The 19,097-nt window shown below is 37.9% G+C and overlaps 1 non-coding gene across 1 annotated transcript; it reads right to left on the reverse strand.

Moving 5' to 3' along the window:
* Positions 1-6,018: 6,018 nt before the first annotated feature.
* Positions 6,019-6,150, reverse strand: LOC111760629 (small nucleolar RNA SNORA38). Its single transcript, XR_002794261.1, has one exon. It is a non-coding gene; the product is annotated as a small nucleolar RNA SNORA38 (small nucleolar RNA).
* Positions 6,151-19,097: the final 12,947 nt, after the last annotated feature.

Consider the following 19,097-nt stretch of genomic DNA (forward strand, 5'->3'; position numbering starts at 1 on the left):
GGTTGACAAACATAATCTTCCTCTTTCAGGTTTCATGAAATAATCTCTAACTGCCACAGAAAGCATTTACCAAAAAGGTACATAAAGGTACAAAATTAGTTTTATATTTAAATAATTAAATAAATAATTTATTAGCCCCAATGGCTTCAAAGTTGACACATATTCAAGGTAGAAATAGCAACATACTTATCCAAACTCTTCTAGAGAATACAAAAAGAGGGAATATACCACAACTCAACTTTTGAATCCAATTTAAACTTGAAACCATACCTGACAAACACATTACAAGAAAGTAAAATTACTGAAAAAAATCTCTTTTATGAACATAAATGCATTACGTAAAATTTAGAAATTGTGTTATTCCTATCTCCTACGTATCTGCTAATTCTATCAGTGAATGTCATAAAAATATTGATATATTTCATCAAAGTAAATCCAATGATATTTAGAAAGGATAATACTTCATACCTAGGTAGAAATATTCCAAAATCTAAATAAATAGAGAAAGGTACTATGGAATGGAAAGATCAATATTGTAAAATAATCAATTATTTCTATGGAAAAAATCAACCAGAATGGCCCAAATCTTCTTTTAAAATGCTGTAGTATGAAAGCCATTCCAAAAAGCAAGTTCTGCTTTGGGCAAGATTGATGAAATTTTATAATTCTTTAACATGAGAGAGAAGTGGAATTTTATCTGATGTGGGAAACAGTTGGACTAAACACAATTCTTGAAATAGGGAAAAATTTTCCTTGTAATTTAGCAACAGTTGGTTAAGTAATGAGGATTTAGCATGTGGTGGTTAAGGTTATGAGAAGACTACTGAGAAGGGTGGAGACAAACAGTGGTAGGTCCTAATGTCATGTAAGGCTCAAAGTAGAAAATTTTTGTCCTTCAGAATCTCTCACATTACCAAATCTTGGTTAGTCTTGTAATCTAACTTGCATCTTGACTTGTTCAGAGTTCTAGATCAATACTGTTCAAATTGATTATCACCCAAGATTCATTAGTGATGATTGCCATCAAGGTTTCTTGTGACTTTCACCTTTGAGGTTGAATTTAAATTATCTGTCATATAAGTTGCTGTGCAGAAGCATTTAAGACTCTGGAGAGAACAGAGCAAACAATCTTCCTGAAAATAAATATTAGCTTGAGAATTAGCAGAAGTCCTTGGACAACGTCTCCTAGTCAAGTTCCTTTACCACTGGGGTCAATCAAGAAATCGAATCCCATCTGTACTCTGAATCTCTAGAAAAGATAATTTTGATATGAATAGGTTTGCATAACCCTTGTTTTCCCTGTATATTTCTTCATTAGCTTCCCTACCCTTCTTGATGATATTAAATTCTCCAAAAAATATTTTGATAAGTAAGTATACCCCTTTTTCCCTAAAATAGCACACACTGTGAGCTAAGTACATTTAAAATCTTTCTATATTCTACCACAGTTTGTTGTACAAAAATTCCTACTTTGAGCCTTGCATAACATTAATACCTACCATTGTTTGTCCACTCCTTTATTAACTGAGGTTCTACAAATTCTTGCAGTCTTACTTAGTTTGCGTAGGTTATTAATGGTTCTTTTCTTCTTGCAAAATATATTGTTTCTTAGCTTTCTGCATGGCTGTCAGAGCTGTATACTAAGAAAGAAATAAGAAACCCAGGATTCATTGGTAGTCTTGAAGTTTGTTATATCTTTCTTAAATCTTAAATTTCCTCTGTTAATTCCAATGACTTTCTTCCTGGAAATTTATGATCATGTCCTTTTACCTAAGGGCCACAGTTATTAAGATATTAGCATCTGCAAGGAAAATAAAATAATTTTACATAGTCAAAGGCATTTGGTCAGATTTCACCAGACTCAAATCAGAAAAGCGGTATGAGTAGAAAAGAGATAGCAAAATCCTGTTCAGTTAGCAGGAATTCTCTAGGAAACTTGAGTTCCACAGACTCACGAATAGTCAAACAAAATGACTTAGAGCCCATATTTAGGCACCAAAAAATAGTAAACAGATATCTTTGTTTGTGTTCCTGAATGACTTACTAGAACAAATTATATCAAGTGAATGTTGAATTCATTTTTATTTTTATAATTGCATGGATTAGAGGACACTGGGAGCATGAAAACCATAAAACGTCTTCACAGGGATATGAAGTTGCTTATGGAAAACAGGGACTTTGGGAGGGCTGAGGTTGTAGACATGTATCTAGATTGTCTCCTAAGCCAAAAAGGGGTATGCCATTTGGAAGAAATGGCAATGAAGTTAACAGCAGTGCAAATAAGAGTGTAGTTTATGTAGTTATAAAAGGCAGTGATGGTTCCAATTTGGGTGGTTTTGCTCAGGAGAGGGAATCTTGTTTATAGCCTCTTTGCAAAGGCTGCTTCCAGGTATTTTAAGTGGCAGCTTTGTGGGGAATGAGTGTCTAGGACAGTTCTATTTTGATTTTTCTTGATATTGATCATCATAACACCTCTTTAGCAGCACATTGTGAAAGGAAAATGATGTCACTGTCTGGTACAAAGATCAGTGGTAAGTTTACCATTTCCCAGACAAAATGCTACAATTTCAGCAATTTGATTAAACTCTTTAGCTAGAGTGGATTCACTGGTGTCAAGTGTAATCTAAATGCCAAGTTTTAATCTCTGGTATCCAGTTTAACAATACCGGGGAAGAAAATTTTAGAATTTCACTTTAGCAATCAAAATTCTTATACCAAAAGAGTGAAGGAAAAGATATAAGAGAAAGAAGATGTATAAGAGAAAGAGGCAAAGGTAAATGTGATAGGTGGAGCAGTTTTTGGTTCCTAGCATTCAACTGAATTGATCTAAAGGACTTGGATTGAGGCTATCAATGTCTTGCAGTCTGCTCTCAATCCAAGTTTCTTGAGAAGTCTGTCTCCCTTCGAGTTTGAGAAAGTAGATGCATAGTGTTTTTTCAACTGGGAAACATGAATCCAGAGATTGATTCTCTAAATGCAGTGTTTATGTTTAATAGTTTATAGAAAGATTCTTTCCAATGAAATTCAAGAGCAATCTTAAGTTGGTATCATTTACAGTAAATTGAGTTTCTGGGCTGAAGATCATGCGGCAATTCCTTTGGTATATTCTTGGGAAAAGCCATCTGTACCTGGTTATAACAACTTTTCATTAAAGCTTTATAAAATCTGTTCATATCAGTCTGTTAAAGAGCTGAGTCAGGGTTTGAGTTGAAATCACCAGATGTGTGGGGCATCCAGTAAAAAGTTCATACCAATCTTTGTATTCTTGTTGGGGGAAGTGGAACTAATGGCCATGAGAGTTAAGGGGACAAAGCCTTTGATCTCAACCATAGAAGTTCCGCATATAGGTTTACAAGTTTCAATTTTAATGTTCCATTCTTTCATTCTATTTTCTATGAGAACTGTGAAATTGAAGCTTCTAAGAGACAAACTTAAGTTCTTTAATTATTATTCCAATGAAATGGGCAACTCTATCAGTAGTCAAGTAGATGACTTTTCCTAAGAGACACTTGCAAAGACTAACTGCTACTTTGCTACCCTCAGAACAGCTGTTTTTAAGCAAGGAAAGAAAACATATAAATAATAGTAAGAATATATTCATAGCTATATATGATGGTTTGAAGCTGTATGTACTCCAAAAAACATGTTCTTAAATCAAACCCATTCCTATGGCTATAAAGAAGCCAAGGATCACTAGCAGTTGGTCTTAGTGAAGAAGGCACCGCCTTGATGATGACTTAATTTGGACATTTTTCTGGCATCAGAATGCAAGCTAATAAATCCCCATTGTTTAAGTGGACAGATTTCATGGTACCTGCTTTGAGCAGACTAGGAATCTAAAATATCATATAGGGCTTAACTAGATTAAATCCATTTGTAGATATTCAGAGAGGCCTAAAGATTTTGGCTAGTATTCATGACTCACAAGTACAGATTTCTCAGGATTTTTGGATTAATGGAATTTGTCCTGAAATATTCTTGAAGTTTTCTATCTAAGGCTTATTGAAGGCGATTTTCAAGTTTTTTTACATGGTGGGCTAACATTTTCAAGACACTCCATCTCAGTATTTTAGGGCAGTCTATGGAGCTCTCTTGGTGTGGCCAGAGACCATCTAAGTAGACAATTTAGTCTTTCCTATTTTTTTCATAAATTGTTATTGAAGTTCCCCAATACCTGAACAAAGACTTCAGTTAAGATTACAATTGCTATAAGCTGGTGATATGGGGTAAGTAAAAAGTTATGAAAAGCAATGGGTCTATGATATATTGTCTTGTTGAATTAGAATCCCCAGTGCTTCTTCCAATCTTTCATATACAATTAGAAACCAAGTTTTCTGGTAATTGAAGAGTGTAAGTGTAAAGGGATTTGAAAGAAACTTAAAGTTACCAAAATCAGTTTCTAGTGTTTGTCAGCTAAGATGTGTCAGCTATCATCAGATCATATAAAGTGGTATTTGGTTCAGCAAAGTTAGAAATCCAATGTCTACACTACCCTGTGACACCAAGAACTCCTTCAAGTGTTCTTCTAATAAATGGTCAGGAAAAATGATAAATAGCTTCCAATTTTTGAGGGAAATGAGAGTTATCATTTTGTATACTCTCATGTCCTAGACAATGCACTTGGGTCTGACAAAATTGGAATTTGTCCTTAAAATTTTGTCAGAAAGTAGATAGAATCAATTCTGTAAGATTTTAATCTGTAGAGAGAAGCAGAAGATCATCCATGTATTATATAAGAGCAGATTCCTGTTTGTAAAAATTGAGACGATACTTCTGTAAATCAGTGAGACATAACTGTCACAGGTACTGTTTATTTACCCAAGTAAATGCAAAAATATACTATGAGCTGGGGTGGCAAAGCATACTAAAATAGTCATAAGCATAGCTCTACCATTGTAAAGGTAGTAACTATCTTGTAGTTAGGATTATGGCCAGGGCATGCAGGGAAGTGAGAACACATGAACTTGTTAATGGACCTTAAATCTTATAAAAATGGTAATCATACTCAGTTGCCTTTTTGTTGGGAAGAAGGGGTATGGCAATGGCTGATAGAGAAAATTTTGAGTCCCTTTTGGAAGTATGTGGATATGATGGACCACAAGACTTTATTAATATGCGTTGGGTCAGTTTATGGAAAGGCATAGATGGATTGATTGAGAACTTTAAGAGTTCAGTCTCCTTTATCTATTCTACATATGAACTATCTGTAGCCAAGAGAATACTGGGGACAAATGCAAAGTCTGAGATATTGGTGGTGGAAGCATCACAGTTAGTTATCAATCTATGCTTTCATAGAACTATGTACACGGAATTCATCTCTTTCTTGGATTTCCAGAGTGCAGCCAGAAATGATTCTCACTTTATCATGGCATCTCACTGACATAAAGGTTTTACTCCCACAAATTCATTGACATGGATTCACTAAGGAAAAAAGTATATTAACTGGTGAGAGTCCAGAGAGACAAGAAGTGAGTAAGACAAAAACAGAGTCTATGGGTATAGCTGAGATTCCTATCAATAACACCTCTTTTTTACTCAAAAGGAATGATGGAAAGTTAGTATGGTTTTAATAGTGTAGCCCATAAGAAATAGAATGTTCCAGTTTTGCAATTGCATGGAAATTTCTCCTTTTTATGTTAATAGCAATTGTGGGCAGATGGCAGATACTTCCTTGTAGACGTGCTTAGATTCTATCTTTTCTGTTAAAGTAGGAAAATGTTTTTCCATTTTTCATTTTTATTATAATAGCATCAGGGATCTTTGTCTAGACTAGACTAGGGGGTGTTCTTGTTCTTGGGTTTATCTAATTCCTAAGTTGGAAAGCTATTAATTTGGTCTATAAAGTTTCCTTCTTCTGGGGTTAAAGTATCTTCAAAGTTTCCCAAAAAACCCAGTAATTGAAGTAGTTAAGGAGTCTGGCAACCTATTTTCTGTTTTCTAACAAAATCTATCACCTCAGTTTTTTTTGTTTTTTGTTTTTTTGTTTGGCTTTTTGTTGTTGTTGTTATTTTGTATTTTCTATGTGGGAAAGGATGATCTTGAGCCTGCAGGGAGCAAACTGGCTCCAGACTTCTCCAAGTCCACATCTCTTTGCCTCCAATTCTTGTGTGTCCAAGGACAAGTGACCACCAACACACCTTTGTAGGAGGTTTGTCACCTCAGTTTTAATACCATAAACAAAGACAGTGTACAGGGCAGTTGAAATGCTTTTTCATTGATTAAGTTCTTATAGTAAGTCTATTTATTTATACATTCATGTATTTATGCTGTATACCAGTCCACACTTTTGTCCAGTCAACTTTTACAGGAAGGACTTTGGGGATAGCTGTCCTATCCTATTTTTAAACTCATTTTATATCTACCTGTGGCCACATTTTGATATCTATATTGGATATTATTTTGGTAATAAATCTATCCTGCTTTTTTAGTATCATTGGATCATGTAAAAAGAAAAACTAGTTGTGAGATAATAAGGAATCCTGGACTATCCTTATCATGGGAAATCCTAAATTCTTTGTTGAATTTTTCTCTTTCCTTATAAGGGCTACTGTACAGTAAAGAAATTAGTCTTGTCCAAAGGGTCTGGCCCATGCCCTTGACTTCTTGGAGGTGATCTCTAAGCCTTGGAATGTCAGCAATGTTATTAATGTCTGGGCTCTTGGGTCATACTGAGTAGTCTAACAATTTTAGTTAGGATGGGGGGATCAGGTCTAATGGTATCAGCTTGACCTCCAGAGGAATTGGAGAATGAGGACAGTCATGTGGGTGACCAACAAAGTTTATGTCCTGCAGGCATGTTTTACTGGCTGCTGGTTTCAAAGTGTTTGTTTCAGACAGTCCCAGCAAGCTTAATAGATGTTCTAGTGGAAGGACTTAATCCTGGAGTTCCTGCTCCATCGTCTTCCTATAATCATAGAATATAGGTTTTCAACCATGGATTATCCACAGATTCTCATGGAGTTTTTAAAGATATTTCTAGCTTGGACTTTCCCATGTCAGAACTCCTGAAGCAGAATCCATGGAGAAATGAGAAAAGTCTAGATGCAATCAGGTATTTGTTAAATGAACAATTTATAGATATAGGTTCTAAATATTTTCAAATTATGAACTGAATTTCTTTAAAATTTGATTTTAAAGTATACATTCATATTTATATATTTGATGAAAGAATCACGTTCATAAGATGTTTTTGAACACATACATATTTTATCATTCACACTAAGGTACAGAAATAGATTTTTAAGAAAACACCAAAAGCTAATTAGTATTTAGGCAGGACTTGTTCAACAAATGGTAAGGGGTAATGGATTATGACTTTTAATTAAATTCTGGCCTTATACTATATGCCAAAATATTTCCAGATTTATTAAACATTAAATTTTTAAAAATCAAAACCACTAAAAAAGGATAGAAGATAATTTCTTGCATTGTAAAATGATCAAAGTTTGGAATTGAGAAATAAGGGGATTCTTAAAACAAGGGACAATTTCTAAATATGAAATTCATGTGAAGAATAAAAAATAAATAAAACTCTGGTAAATTTGTCATAAACTTACTTCTTTTGCACATGCAAATTAAATGAAACTAAAAGCCAACTGACCAATTGGTGAAAATTTTGGCAATGGATTTGATGGACTGGGGATATCTCTTGAAGAGGACTTGGCCCAATGGATAGGGCATCTGCCTACCACATGGGAGGGCTGTGGTTCAAACCCTGGGCCTCCTTGACCTGTGTGGAGCTGGCCCATGCGCAGTGCTGATGACGCCAGGAGTACTGTGCCACACAGGGGTGTCCCCCACGTAGGGGAAACCCACGTGCAAGGAGTGTGCCCTGTAAGGAGAGCCACCCAGAGCAAAAGAAAGTACAGGCTGCCCAGGAATGGTGCTGCACACATGGAGAGCTGACACAACAAGATGACGCAACAAAAAGAAACACAGATTTCCATTGCTGCTGATAGGGATAGAAGCGGTCACAGAGGAATATGAAGTGAATGGACACAGAGAGCAGACAACCGGGGGTGGGGAGGGGAGAGAAATTAAAAAAAAACAAAAAAAAATCACTTTAATATTGTTAGAAAACATATAAGAAGACAATTTTAAAAAGAAGAAAAACAAATTGTTAATCAATATATGAAAACATTTTTCAATCACGCTGATAATCTAGTTTTTAAAATATATTTTTTAAAGAATCTTTAGATTCAATAAATGTTATGTAAAAAATATAGGAGATTCCCATATGGCCCACTCCCTCCCCCTCCCACACGTTCCCACGTTAACAACACAACAATTTGTTGTGGTATATTTGTTACAATTGATGAACTCATTTTGAAGCATCACTACTAATTGTGGACTATCCATACAGCAGTATAATTTTGAGGAATATATTCACAAATGTAATAGCACCTAAGATAATGTTAAATAAAATACAATGGAAATGTTATAGATAGATAGGGATACATAGGTGGAGATATGTAGAACAAGATGCAGATATAAACATATATTTAGAAAAATGACTGGAAGTAGATATACTAACACAATTTTTTTCTAGATATGATCTGAATGAAAATTTGAAACAAATTTGAGTGGGCAGGGTTGAGTCCATTCTCTAAGCAATGGCAAGATAAGAGTTTTCTACATTTAAATATGTGTTAATACATATTTCTCTCTCAGCAGCCTTTTTTCTGGATTCCCCATGTCTCTTCACAATAAGTAAATAAATTACTGGTTAAAGTCTGGGCCTGCAATTGTCAGGGTCTCCAGGACCCCTTGATGGCTCTCCAGCTAGCATCTATTTTCTTGTTTTTAATTAAATTGTCTTTTTTTAAAAAGAAACATAGATCAAAAAATTTTACTTTAAAAAATATGAGTTTCCCACGTGCCCCACACCCCACGCCCACTCCTCCCACATCAACAACCTCTTTCATCACTGTGGCACATTCATTGCATTTGGTGAATGTTTTAGAGCACTGCTGCACTGCATGGATTATAGTTTACATTGTAGTTTACACTTTCCCAGTACATTCAGTGGATTTTGGCAGGATATATAATGTCCAGCATCTCTCCCTGCAATATCATTTAGGATAACTCCAAGTCCCGAAAATGCCCCTGCATCTCATCTCTTCTTCCCTATCCCTGCCCTCAGAAACTACTGTGGCCACTTTCTCCATATCAATGCCACAGTTTATTCCATTAGAGTGAACTTACTGGTATTCTACTATAGAACTATCGTGACTACCATCTGTTTTGATTGATGCTTGTCTTAGTTTGCCAAAAGGCTGCCAATGCAAAGTACCAGAAGTGGGCTGGCTTTTATAATGAGAAACGTATTAGGGGTAACCGCTTACAGTTACAAGACAATGAAATGTCCAAATTAAAGCACAATCAGAAATACTTTCTCATCAGAGTCAGCTATTGGTAATCCTGGCATCCTGCCATGTGGCAATCAGGCCTCAACCTTGGGCTGCTCCATGGACCCAGGCTCTTGGGGGCTTCATGCTTAAGGTTTGGCTGCTAGCAATCCTTGAGTCCTCTCTCACACAGCAAGGTCAAAATGGCAGCTTCTTTTCTCTCTTTCTCCCTTTCTCCGTGTCTCCAATTTATACGAGACCCAGCAAAAGGACAGGCCCAAGCTGGCTCAGGTTTCACTGACAGAGCCGAATCAAAGCAATACAATCAAGTCATCTAAAGTAAATCTAATGTGACCAAAGGATGCCACACCCACAAAAACAGAATAGTTTAAGAACATAATCTTTTGGATTCACCAAATTCAAACTGTCACAGTGCCCATAACGAGGAGGCTGTCTGGCAGTCACCAGTCTGCCAATGAGATTTTTGCCATATAACTCCGAGTCACAGAGGTCTTCTTAATCACCTCGCCAAACGTACAACTCTCAAATGTTCTCTCCTACAGTATTCTATTTCCTCCACAAGTCTTTTTAAAACCTGCTAGAATCATATTTCTTTGTTTACTGGTGGTCTTAGTTTGCCACAGGGCTGCCGATGCAAAGTACCAGAATGGGTTGGCTTTTATAATGGCAATTTATTTGAGGTAAAAGCTATGGTTCCCAGGCAATGAAAAGTGCAATTCAAGACACCATAAAGGTGCTTTCTCTCCAAAGTCAGCTGGCATGTGTTGAAGCAAGATGGTTGGTGGGTGATCCCTACCTAGTCTCTGCTTCCCCTCCAAGCCTCCCTTCTCAGGCTCAGCTGCTCTGCTTTCTTCCTGATTTCAGCTGTAAACTGGCCTAGGGCTTGTTTCTTTCCAGTCTCATCTGGTCTATGCTCTTTCTAAGTTCAACTGTAACCTATCAGGCAAATGACTCATCTCTCCCTGGGGCCTTAGAAGTTTGAACCTCGTCACATTGGCAGGATCAAAAATGGCAGAGCCCTCTCCTCTGTGTCTATCTGAATGAGTCCATCTATATGAGATCCAGCAAGGGCCTGGGGATTCAACCCAAGTCATGTACTACTGATATAGTCTAATAAAAAGTCCTACAGTAACTTTATCAAGTAATCTAATCAAAGGCCCCTTAACTGAATTTAATACAATCAAAGAGTATCATATGCAGAAGAATAGTTTATTTTACAAACATAATCTTTCTCTTTGGGGATTCATAAAATACTCTCAAACTGCCACACTGGTATATTATTATTATTCTTTTCTAGATTTTAAACTCCTTATTTCTCTCTTTTGTCATTGTATCTCCTAGAGCCTGTCCTAGCTAGTAGTTCCTTCAAAAATATTTGTTGAATTATTGAATCAGTCAACTCCTCATGTTTCTGGAATGGAAGAAACAATAATATGGCCTTAATACAAGAAGTATCCCTACTAGTCAAGCCTAACTCAAGAGAATAAATTTCCCTGAGACTATAAGGATTATGTAATTTTCAAGAAAATATTATTAATATCTTGTCCAATCCCTTTAAATATGACTTCTTCCATACTAACTTTATTCTCTAATGCCTAATAGGCATTCTAACTACTTATGCATTTTCATGGGGAAGCATATGTAATGTTCCTATCTTATTATGATAATTTTGTCACATCTTATGAAATAAGACAAGTGCAATTATTCCCTGTGGAAGGCTATACTAGTTGTTTACCAATACATGCTCTCCACTTCTCTCACTCAAAATTATTACTTCAGTTTTCAGATTAGTACTTGGCATCCCAGAATATGAACTTCACTTCTCAGCCTACACTGCAGCAAGATGTGACTATGTTACTTAGTTCTGGCAAATGGGTGATGAGCAGAAGCCTTATACACGTTAACAGTATCTGCTAAGGTAAAATTTGAGGGTGGTAAAGAGTAAAAATACTTAAAATTTCCTTTATTGAAGGACACTGAATATTTAGATTTATGTAAATTGTAATTTGATGTATTACAGGATTCCATACCTGAGCCAAAGCTATACCTATGTATTAGTCAGGTTTCTCCAGAGAAACAGAACTGAAGGTATATATGTGTATCGATACATATTATAGACATATATTATAGGAACTGACTCATATGACCATGGGGGCTGGCAATTCCAAATTCACTACGGCTGTCTGCATGCTGGAAACTTTCATAAATGTTATTCTAAAGTCTAGAAAACAAATTCTGTAGTGCAGGCTGCAAGCTGAAAACTCCAATAATGGTTATGTTGAATTCTTTTGGGGATGCTGACAGCTTAAGTAGAGACAAAAATTCTCCTTTCTGATATTGGATAGAAGGCACAATTTGAAGTGATGAACTTGGATATTTAGTTGAGGAGCAAGAAGCCAGAAATCAGCAGAAACAGGAGGAGAAATTCACAGGAAGAGATCAAGGACATTGCCATATGATGGGAGTCAGATACAAACCAAAGCACTTGGGATTTGTAGCAAGCTAAAACCAGAATGCTACACCAGAAACCAGAACCAGAAAGTACAGCCTCACAGATGCTTTGATTTTGGACTTTTGTCTCCAAAACTGTCAGTAAATTTCTATTGTTAAGTCAGCCCATTACGTAGTATTTTCCATAGGAGCCTGGCAAATGAAGACAGTCTATGTGCAGGTTTTAGTCATATATAGTAATATCTATACAAAGCATACTTGATGAAATTTTGATGGAAGGACAGGTCATAAACATGACCAAAACTGAAATGTTTGGGAGATTTGGGATGCCTAGGAGTAAATCCACTGTAGTTACAAATATCTGGACCCAGGGTAAATAGCCGTGGTCAAGGATTAGAAGTAATTTCAAAAAGAGCATAGTGACTATATTGACTTTATCTTTGATCTAACCACCTCGTCCATAACCAGTTTGTCCATGACATTATGTCTACAAACATAATCAGCCTAACCAACATGTCCATATCCTCAGACGTATTTTAAAAACATAAGTATTAAACAACCAAACAATACCTACCTAGATACAAATTAAAGAATTGTAACTACAAATGGCCAAGCCATGCTTCTGTAAATAATAATAGAATGATTTTATTAATGCTGGAAAAAGGGTAAACATCGATAGCCAATAAAAAAAGGAGGGAAATATTAAATATAAATGAGTGTTCATAGGTACAAGATTTCAAAGTGAGTAGAGAGGTCATTCCAGATGTTATGCTTATGCACTTTTCAGCAGAATCTCATTGACTGCCACAGTAAACAGTGCCTCAAATAGCAGGGCTCTTGAGGACTCTAGGGATATCTAGACACTATAAGCAGGGCAGACAGGCCCAAGAATTCAGCACCCTGTCCTTGGGACTTACTTTGGAATTTGTGTTCCCCAGTATAACAGAATTTGACTCATTTATAATTCCCTACACATGACTCTTTTTCTCCTTTTATTTGAACCTATACTTAAAAAAAGTATATACATCCCAGAGACTTAAATCATTGGTCTGTTCATGTGTTGGTTGAGCCCTGTATCTCAGCAGAGTTGCAACACCTACTCTCCAGTTCACTGGACTCACCCAAGGCAACTAACAAGGAGATGATGATGGACAATGTCCATCCCACAGAAAAGAAAATGTCTGCAACTGCAAGCAAGATACTTACATCCATCTGCCCCATAGGATTGAAGCCCCTCTCAAATAGAAACTGAGTGGGCATCACCATCCCTAAAGCCTCAAGATCGAGGAATGAACAATGGACCAATTTAGATATTATTATTCTATTATAGACTTTACTATTTTTCTGGCAGTGGAAAAATTCATATCATTGATATAAGGCAGTGGTCACCAAAGGTTCTGAGGGGAAGGAGAGGGAAAAATAAGTGTAACATGGGGCATTTTTGAGACATTGGATTTGTCTTGTATGACATTGCAATGAAGAATACAAACCATCATACATTTTGTCATAACCATAAAATAGTGTGGGGCAGAGTGTAAACTACAATGTAAACTATATTCCATGGTTAACAGAAATGCTTCAATATGGGCTCATCAATTGTGACAAATGTACTACACTAATGAAGGATGTTGATAATGTGGGAAAGTGGGGAAGGGGGTAAGAGGGCATATTGGAATCTCCTATATATTTGTTTTGCTTTTTCCCCAACCCACCCTATTATTGTTAAAATGTATTTTTATGACAGATATAAAAACAATCATGCACATGTGCAGAATTCCCAAACAACATCCTACTATCAACACACCACAATCATGCATGTATTATTATTGATAACTACACTCCATAGGTCACTCCAGTTGTATTTTTCCCATGCTTCTCCATGTTCGCACAACCCTGCAATAGTGATGTGCATTTGCTCCAGCTAACAAAGCACACTCTTGCATCTGTACCATCAACCACAATGCTCATCCACCTCTTGGTTTACTATGTTATTCAGTTTCTAGATTATTCTCCAGCATTCTGTCAATTGTTATTTACATACCTAGACTCTCCTTTTCAGTCATATACCCATTTATAAACTAGCTGTTACTTACTATATGTTACCTTCCACTCTATACATTTACATACTTTTACAGTAGTCCATCTCAGTCCTCTTATCTCCTTTAAGAATCCACCACCTACCACCAGGTCTTGAAAATATTTTCCTACAATTTCTTCTAAAAGCTTTATGGTTAGTGCTTTAATTTTTAGGGTTTTTATTCATTTCAAGTTAATTTTTGGATAAGGTGTGAGAGAGGGGTCCTCTTTCCTTCTTTTGGCTATGGATATCCAGTTCTTTCAGCACCATTTGTTGAATGGACTGTTTTGCCTGAGCTGTGTGGGTCTGACAGACTAGCCAAAAATCACTTGACCATACATGTGAGACTGTTTCTGAACCAACACTTTGGTTCAATTGGTCTGTGTGTCTGTCTTTATGCCAGTACCATGATGTTTTTACCACCATAGCTAGGTATTATGATTTAAAGTCTGGAGATGAGAGTTCACTTCTCCTTTTTATTTTAGTTTTTTTTTTTTTTTTTTAAGATTTAATTTTTTTTATTTCCCTGCCTCCTCAGTTGTTTGTTCTCTGTGTCCATTCGCTGTGTGTTCTTCTGTGACCAGTTCTATCCTTATCAGCGGCACCGTTGTTGTTGTGTCATCTTGTTGTGTCAGCTCTCCACGTGTGCAGCACCATTCTTGGGCAGGCTGCAGTTTCTTTCACACTGGGCGGCTCTCCTTATGGGGTGCACTCCTTGCGTGTGGGTCTCCGCTATGCAGGGGACACCCCTGCGTGGCACGGCACTCCTTGGGTGCATCAGCACTGTGCATGGGCCTACTCCACATAGGTCAAGGAGGCCCAGGGTTTGAACCGCGGACCTCCCATGTGGAAGACGGATGCCCTATCCATTGGGCCAAGTCCACTTCCCTTTTAAGATTTTTTATTTTTTTCTCTCCCCTTCCCCGCCTCCCCCCCCCCATTGGCTGCTCTCTGTCTATTTGCTGTGTGTTCTTCTGTGTCTGCTTGCATTCTTGTCAGTGGCACCAGGAATCTCTATCTCTTTTTGTTTTGTCATCTTGCTGCATCAGTTCTCCATGTGTGTAGCACCACTCTTAGGCAAGCTGTGCTTTTTTATGCAGGGTGGCTCTCCTTATGGGGTGCACTCCTTGCACTTGGGCTCCCCTACACAGGGGACAACCCTGTGTGGCTTGGCACTCCTTGCACACATCAGCACTGAGCGTGTGCCAGCTCACTACATGGGTCAGGAGGCCCTGGGTTTGAACCCTGACCTCTCATATGGTAGGCGGGTGCTTTATCAGTTGAGCCAAATCCTCTTCCCCACTTCTCCCTTTTAAATGTTTCTGACTGTTCAAGACCCTTTACCTTTCCAAATAAATTTGAAAATTGTGTTTTCAATTTAAAAAAAAAAACTGCTGGTGGAATTTTTATCAGGATTACATTGAATCTGTATATCAATTTGAGTATAATTGACATCTTAATGATATTTAGTCTTCCAATCCATGAGCACAGACTTTTTTGATTTCTTTGAACACTGAGTTGCAGTTTTCTGAATACAAGTGCTTTACTTCACTGGCTAAGTTTATACTTTACTATTCGAGTTTTATCTGTCATATTTTATTTTTACCCCTTTTTTGACACTTTGTTATTTTATTGGTATAAACTTCATTTCTAGACTCTCTTCCAGGCCTCCCTCTCCTGTGATTTCTTTTCAGACTCTAGCATACCCTTTAGTATTTCCTGAAGATCTGGTATCTTGGTTAGACATTCTCCATTTCTGGTTATCTATGAATATTCCAAACTTGCCCTTATTTTTGAAGACAATCTTGTCAGATATAAGATTCTTGGCTGGAAGTTTTTCTCTTGTAGTATCTTATAGATATCGCACCACTGTCTTCTTGCCTTATCAGCACTTTCTGGTGCTGGTGAGAAATGGTTTCTGGTGAGAAATCAGCACTTAAACATATTGGGTATCCCTTATATGTTATGCATTGCTTTTCTCTTGCTGATCTCAGAATTCTCTCTTTGTTTTTGGCATTTGACATTCTGATTAGGGTGTGTCTAGGAGTTAGTCTATTTGGATTTTTTCAGATGGGAGTACATTGTGCTTCTTGGACATGCATATCTATGTCCTTCAATGAGGTTGTTAAATTTTCTACCATTATTTCTTCAAATATTCATTCTGCCCTTTTTCCCTCCTCTTCTTCCTCTGGGACACCCATGATGCATATTTTTCCATGTCTTTTGTTCACATTTAGTTCCCTGAGACCTTGTTCAATTTTTTCCATTCTTTTCTTCATCTGTTCTTTTGTATGTTCACTTTCAGAGGTCATTTATTCAAGCACAACAATCCTTTCTTCTGCCTCCTCAAATCTGCTATTACATGATTCCAATATTTTTTTAAAATTTCTTTTCTTGTGCCTTTCATTCCCATAAGATCTGCTATCTTCTATGTATGCTTTCAAATTCTTCTTTGTGCTCATGCAATGTTTTCTTAATACCCTTAATCTCTTTAGCCATCTCATTGAATTTATTAAGGAGATTTGTTTGAAAATCTATGATTAGTTGTCTCAACTCATTTCTGTCATTTAAGGGCTGATCTTTTTCCTTTAACTGGGTCATATCTTTCTGTCCCTTGGTGTGGATTATAATTTTTGTTGGTTTCTTGGCATCTGGCTTACTAGAGTATTTATTCTGGGTGAAGTTTTTCTCTTTAATTTAGGACTTCTTGCCCTTTCTCCCTTGTTGTCTGTCCAGTAGGAGCCAAGAATATAGTTGGTGTTAAAAGCTGTGGATGCACAAGCTGCCCTTATTGCCCCAGGGACTGTTAAAACCTCTCCCAACTTTCTCCTTTGCCAGGGTAGGGACAGAGTCACAGCTGTGTGCAATAATCTAAGTTGTGCAGGCCTAGGCTATAGTTGCCCAGAGAGACTGATAAAGTTTCCCACCCCTTTCTGGCTGTGACAGATTTAATAATTGGAAGTATACCAGCTCAACTGTACGTTGGACCCACACTGCATAGAGTGCTGCCCACACCTGCAGGTTTATCCCTGCCCCAGGCATGAATCTTCATTACTCTCCTTGGGCAACGACAGGACAGTTTTGTGTATTTGGGCTGGGGTTTTATTAACTATGGAAACATTGGCCAGTTTTCCTAGGAGTCTGAGATTTTCCTTGAAGGTTTGAATAACTGGGGGATGGTTATTTAAACAGAATTTCAAAATGCAAATAGTCTGAGGGCCTACAGGTACATCTGACTTTAAGGAGGGCTAATGGGAGCAGATTTACTCATGGGAGGCCAGTTTTTTTGACAGAACATGGCTAAGGTGGTGTTGGGGGTCTGATTTATGTTTTACTTTCCCTGAGCTCTGGGGCCTAAATGCTGTGTGGAGTTTCCACTTAATTCCTAACATTTTGCTAGCTTTTGGATGATGGCTGCTACAAATACCAGGCTATTGTCTTTGCCTATAGATGAGGGTATCCTGTGCTGGGGAACTATTTCTCAGAGCAAAGCTGTAGTTACTTTTCTTGCTTTTTCAGTATGGGTGGAAAGGCATTGACTCAGCCCAAGAAGGTGCACATTATTACTAATAAGTACTATAACCTTGACTTGGTTTATCTTGTAAAGTCCGTTGTCAAGTTTTTAAAAGGGGCAGTTTCTGTGTGTTGGATGCTGACTGGGGCCTGGGGACTTTGGGAGGGGTTGTTTTAGTACAGGTCTGGCATTGGCTATTAAGGGTGGTGTAGACTGAGGTTATCTGGACAATGTATTCGTATTTTCTGAGCAGGGTTCTTAAAGTTGTTTTTCCCAAGTGGGTGAGCTGGTGGTATTATGGATCAAAGGTGTAGTTGGCCCCCTTTGGGATGAAGACGCGGCCATCTGCGAGTAGCCAGTTTTCCTCTGGGGTCTGGTGTTCTTTTGAGATGACAAACTTTAGATACCTAACTTGTTGCTGGCAAATCTGAGTCATTTTCTAGGACATTTTACAGACAGTTTGCATTAGAAGTTGTAGAAGGGCCTGAGTTTTCTTTCCCAACAATTTTCTTCTATCTCACTAGCCAGCAAGAGATCATCTATGTACTGAAGGAGAGTACATTTTAAGTCTTCCCATGGGTAGGAGGTGAGATCTGCTGCCAGGGCATCTCCAAAGAGGGTGGGGAAGTTTTTGAAGCCCTGTCGGAGCCAAGTCCAAGTTAATTGAGTATTTTGTTGCGTTTTGGGATTTTTCCATTTAAAAACAAATAGAGATTGGCTCTGGGGAGCCACTCGCAGGCAGAAAAAAAATGTTTTTCAGTTCAGATAAGTAAACTAGGCAGCTTCTGATGATAATTGCCCCATTAAGGTGTATGGGTTAGGAACCGGGTCCCTTCAGGCTTTTTACTGGCAGCAGTGGAGTATTTCAGGGTGAAGTATTCCCCCCTTTTTGGGGTGGCCCTCCTTGATTGGTTGGGTCTGGATTTTTAAGGCTGCTGCTAAAAGGGAGACTTACTATTTCATTTGCTTTTTCATTTCCCTTTCAACAGTTTTGTCCCTAAGACAAATACTTTGTTTGCAACTTTGAGGAGCTGGGAGATGTTTATTTCTGTGAATCCATTCAGCTTCTGAAGTTCCGCCTGATGCCTGGCGCCACCTGGGTGAAGAAAGCTGCGTTGACCATCCTCTGGCTTTCTGGGGCTTTTGGGTTGAAGGGGGTGTAGATCATGAAGGCCTTGCAGAGTTGCTTATAAAATCTCCCAGATATTTTTCAGGTTTTTGGGTGATGGAGGTCGTTTTGGACATGTTTGTGAGCTACCTTGCTCCTTCCCATACCCCTCTGAGGAGGGCTTTTTGATAGTGCTGAAGAGCAGCCCATCCCTGATCTGTGTTAAAGTCCCAGGCCATTTGAGCTTCTGGGCCACCTCTCAGGCTCATTCCTCTAGCTCCAAGACACCTGTGGGGGCCTGTTCTCACAACCATTTTCTGGCTTCTGTGAGGATCAAGCATCTCTCCTCCATATTGAACAGGGTTAGGAGGAGTTGACGACAATCATTACAAGTAGGGTGGTGGGTTTGGAAAATGGATTCCATGAGGTTGATAAGAGCCTGGGGCTTTCTGAATATGAAGGGGTGTGGTGTTTCCAGTTTAAGAGATCTGTAGTTGTGAAAGTCTGATGAAACAGGATTGGCCTCCCGGGTTAGACCATCCTGTCTATACCTATCTTAGCAGACCCTGTTTTTTATGA

This window comes from Dasypus novemcinctus, chromosome 4, assembly GCF_030445035.2.
Source record: "Dasypus novemcinctus isolate mDasNov1 chromosome 4, mDasNov1.1.hap2, whole genome shotgun sequence".
Lineage (NCBI taxonomy): Eukaryota > Metazoa > Chordata > Mammalia > Cingulata > Dasypodidae > Dasypus > Dasypus novemcinctus.